Source organism: Triticum dicoccoides, chromosome 4B (assembly GCF_002162155.2).
Source record: "Triticum dicoccoides isolate Atlit2015 ecotype Zavitan chromosome 4B, WEW_v2.0, whole genome shotgun sequence".
Taxonomy (NCBI): domain Eukaryota; kingdom Viridiplantae; phylum Streptophyta; class Magnoliopsida; order Poales; family Poaceae; genus Triticum; species Triticum dicoccoides.
Genome location: NC_041387.1, coordinates 350870376 through 350875733, shown reverse-complemented (window position 1 = coordinate 350875733; position 5358 = coordinate 350870376).

The following is a 5358-nucleotide window of genomic DNA, read 5'->3' as shown; positions in this document are numbered from 1 at the left end:
CAGGTTTATCAAGGGATTAAGTTAAAAATAAATTATTCCCTTTATATTTGGAGGGAAATGCATTAGCATGGTATAGGCTATTGGATGATCCTGAAGCATGGGACTGGAACTGACTGAAGCTGGAATTCCATCAAATAATTATCCGATGCACACTACTGCAGGATGGTCCAAACGTGACAGTCAAATGAGAGACCCTTCGATGAAACTATGTGTGATGCATCAATCACAAATGGTGATGTAATAAAATCGTCAAAAAGATGCAAAACGTTTGCAATGACGGTGACATCAAACGCGGTTCATATTGGAGTTGCTTGTGCGATGCGTGGCAACCGGTTAATCCAGTAGAATTGTTGGCGATGAGGCAGAACAACATAAATGGGCAACCAGATGAGGGTGTGTGCGATATATGGTGTACAGTTCACTAGGATGAACTGTGTGTGATTAGGCAACACAATACAAATGGTTCAACTGAACAAGATGTGTGTAATACGTGGCAAACGGGTCCGTAACGAGAAATGTGTCTGAAGACCAATAATAACATAGACTATTGCTGCTAATAAGCCGTGTGATTTGCTGTGTCTACAAAAGAATAACACACACACACACACACACACACACACACACACACACACACACACACACATATATATATATATATATATATATATATATATATATATATAAACTGAAATAAATATCCAATTACATAAGTGACTATACACATCATTCACACACACCTCAATAAACAATTGTATGCATTCTAAACTAGGAGAAATGATCGTCTAGTCATCTACTTCTTGTGACGCTCCCGCCACTGCTCTGTGGCTCGATCCATCGTCTCGGGCAGGAAGAAGACACTCCCTCATGTCAACGATCTGCGTGTACATCTCGTAGCTTGTGTATGCGTCCTTGGCCGCGTACTTGACGTGTTGTTCATCCAGTCTCTCATGCCAGACACTGTGCCAAGCGTTCATGTCCTTCTTGCTCTCATCCTTCATCTTCAGGTAGTAGGGGTCGATGATGGCTGAGGTGAGGTCAACCAGGGAGTTCTGTTTGTTGTTGTCGCTGCTGAAAGGATAGATATGAATGACAAGAGGGGGGACAATAGGCAACTACCAATTTTTAGCTTTTCTTCACAAATTAGGTTTAGCAACAAATAATTTGTCTAGATGTGCAACTAGGTGAACAACCTATATGATACAAACAACCACAACAACAAGTGCAAGCAAATGATACAACACAATATAAACTTGCACAAAGTAGAGGGAAGAGATAACCACAAATGGAGCCAGTGGAGATGAGGATGTGTTACCGAAGTTCCTTCCCTTTGGGGGGAAGTACGTCTCCGTTGGAGCGGTGTGGAGGCACAATGCTCCCCAAGTAGCCACTAGGGCCACCGTATTCTCCTCGTGCCCTCACACAATGTGAGATGTCGTGATTCCACTAGTGGTGCCCTTGAAGGCGGCGATCGAACCTTTACAAACAAGGTTGGGGCAATCTCTACAACTTGATTGAATGCTCCCAACGATACCACGGAGCTTCACCACAATGGAATGTGGCTCCGAGGTGACCTCAACCGTCTAGGGTGCTCAAACACCCAAGAGTAACAAGATCTGCAAGGGATTAGTGAGGGGAATCAAATTTCTCTTGGTCGAAGTGTAGATCTGGGCCTTCTCAACATATCCCTAGAAAATCAACAAGTTTGATTGGCTAGGGAGAGAGATCAGGCGAAAATGAGCTTTGGAGCAACAATGGATCTTGGGGAAAAGAGGTAGGTCAACTTGGAGAAGAAGACATCCTTTTATAGTGGGGGAACCAATCCAACCATTACCCCCTCTTCAGCCCACACAGAGCGGTACCACTGCTCAGTGGAGTGGTACTACTGCTGGTAGCAGCGGTACTGCCACGACCACCAGTGGTACTACCATGGAGACTGAGAGCAGAGGCATAAGAGGGAGAATGAGAGAGAGAAAGAGGGTTTGGGCGGCACTAGTAGCGGTGGGAGCCGCGGTACTACCGCTCACAGGCGGTACTACCGCTGCTACTACCGCTACTTCTGCCGCACAACCCGACATGAGAAGAGACGTCCTTGAATCGAGGCGGTAGCGGTGCCAAACCAGGACGGTACTGCCACCGATGCACCCAAGTAGTACTACCGCTGTAGGATAGGGGTACTACCTCCTGAGGACCATGGGCGGTAATACCGCACTGGCAGCGGTACTACCGCTATCTCCTCACAATCTCCACTTCCATCGAAAAGACAAACTCCAAGGAGAGGAAAGGAGCTGGGGTGCAAAAAATAAGTGTACGTGTTGATTCCACCCTAGCCTTTCCATTGCGGACCCCTCTTGATAGTACGGTGTCTCCTACGACTCAAGTCCACCAAAACCGAAACGAAAGAGACTACACCATCTTCACTTAAAGCTCAGAGGGGAAAGAATCATCGCATGCTAATGAATGAATCTCTGGAAAACTCAACGCACATGATTAGTCCGCAAAAGCATTGTCATCAATCACCAAAACTACTTAGAGAGAGACATGCCCTAACGATCTCCCCCTTTTTGGTGGACTGATGACAACACGGGATTTGCGAATCCCAAAGACTAAAAAATATAGACGGGGCTCCCCCTAGATGTGTGCACTTAATTAGAGGTGCCTTTGGATTGAGAAGTACACACATTAGGATCAACACTCCCCCTATATTTTATAGTCTGACAACATTTGCATCAAAGAAGAGACATATATGAGCTAGGATGCAATAGAGTAGCAAGTGAGCAAAGTAGACATGAGATAAGCATGACCTCAAAAACTGCTAAAGTACTCGACATACAAAGATAATAATAGGATAGGGTAGCATATGTCTCACACCATATGATAGGGTACCAGGTCTCACGAGCACAAGCCAAACCAAAGCAAAAGACGAGAAAAGAGAACGCGAGAGAGAAAGACAAGGGCAAATAAGACACACTCGCAACTCGACAAATCCCTAAACTCTCTCCCCCTTTGGCACCGAGACACCAAAAGGGCAAAGAGTGCTGCTATGGCCACAAGTGATAGCATAACCGATGATCTCCATCATCACATCCCCACGTGATTGTCAACTCCTCCGTCATCGGCAGGGGGTTGCTCGGTGTCTGAGTCTGTCCAAGGGCAGTGCTGCTAAACCCACTCCTCCTAATCGGTGATCTTGCCCTCAGATCCACTGGCAACTATCGCACCAAACTGACGCATGAGCTCCTTGTGGCAGCTCATGGCCTTCTTCTCAGACACATGAGCCATATACTGTCCATGAGACTCCATGCAGAAAAGTTTCTTCATCTTGCGCTTGAGCTTCTTTGCCCATGAGGGCTCTGCTCCAAAGGGCACATAGTGCTCATCATCGTCAGCATCAGCCTCAGCCTCAACCTCGTCAGCTCCTGACGGAATCCCAGACTTCAGAACCGAAGTGCCCCAGTTCTCCTTCTTCCTCATACGCTTAATCTCATGATGGGCCAACTTGCCAGTCTCCAGCATGACACCAGGATAAGTGTGCTCCCAAGCCTTCTCAATAAGCAACATGAGAAAATGAGCATAGATGGGGCACTTGCGCTCAGAGATAGCGGAGACAAGCTCAGACCACATGACATGAGAGATATCCAAGGAATCTCCAGTGTTTTCTTCCTTCTCATGCTGACAAAAAATAACATGTCCATGAGAAACGAGTGAACCATATCCACGTTCCCAATGCGAGGGAAAAGAGTCTCCCTAAAGATGCGATGAAGGATGTCCAGAAAGGCAAGCAGCTTGTAAGTATCCTTCTGCGTCCCGGGGTTAATCTTCAAGGTGTAGTAAGGCCAGAGAGATTGCTTGTGAGTAGACGTTGCATTGCGGTGACGACGAAAGCCAACCGGATTCTCAAGCCCTTGATCTTCAATCCCAAACAGTTCCATGAACGCCTTCCATTTGACGGATAGAAGTTTGCCATTTGTCATCCAAGTCAAGGTATTTTCTGCATCAGTGCCAAGATGGACCGTGACATAAAACTAAGCCACCAAATCCACATCAAAGTCCTTGTTGAACTCCATGATCCTGAGAATGTTCAACTGAGTGCACATCTGCAGAGCTTCACCAAAGTAGGAAAGATCCTTCTTCATATAAGCAATGTTGATGGAGCGGACATCAACATAGAAGTTTTTCTTTGCTTTGATCACATCAAAGAAGATAGCATACTAAAAATGGTTCCAGAATGGGCGGTTGACCAGAGTGGGTTCTTGATCTTCCGCATACGGGTTGTGCCGACGCCTTTCCCGAAACTCCTTGGCAGTCATCTCTGTCACATACTTGGCCCTAGGCTTGGGCTTGTTCGCAACAGTCTTCTTGGGCTGAGGAGGAGGAGGAACACTTGAGGAAGCAGCCCCTGACTCAGAAGGGCGATAGCGCTTTGAACTAGTACGCCCGGGTTGACACGATGGACAGGTTGCTCTGAAAGGCCATCACCTGGAACCAAACACATTAACACAAGAAACAACACGAGAGAGCAAGCATAAGCCACCAGAAAAAGAAGCAACAAGGATCAACATTTGGTACGAGTATGGTGGAAGTTGACATCCAGCGGCAGTACCATGCTCTGGAAGCGGTAGTACCGTCCAAGAGGTAGTACCGCTCCAGAGGAGAAGTATTATCGCTCCAGGCGGGGGATGGCGGTTTCCTACTGCCGCGGCCAAATCTGGTACTGTCGGGATGCCAAACTCAAAAATAAACCTACCAAACATCAATCCAAACAGACTAGTAGCCTTCACCATCCTACTCAAGCCTCGATTTGGCAAAAAAATGATGAATGCAAAGCCTATTGCCCCTAAAGACTAGATCTGAAACCTAGAAGCAAAGAGAAAGAGTTCAGGGGCAATACCAACATCCATGGCTAGAGGAAGGGGTGGGGATTGATCCCACCGGAGGAAAAGGTGAAAGACGGCCCGGAGGAGGCGGCGCACCAGCGCCCTCCCGCAGCGAGTTCGTTGCTGGCGCACGAAGGAGACAAGAGGGTCGAGTGAATGGGTATGGGGGAGAAAGAAACTCCCCTGCCCTAACATACCCCCTAGTCCCGCCCCGCAGCGGTAGTGCCACTCGGGCCGGCCGTAGTACTGCTTGATGTCCATCAGCGGTAGTACCGCACGCCACCAGCGGTAGTACCGCCCAACCAACAACTTGAAGACTAGACAAAAAAAGGCTTAGCTCAAGCAAGGAGAACACACGAAGAGGCGAGGGGGCAAACACAAAGGCAGAAAAACACCCATGAGAGGACAATAAACAAAAACCACACAACTCTCAAAGAGAGGACGGTGGCCGAGGCCACCTATGTTTGAGTACTGCGAATATTTT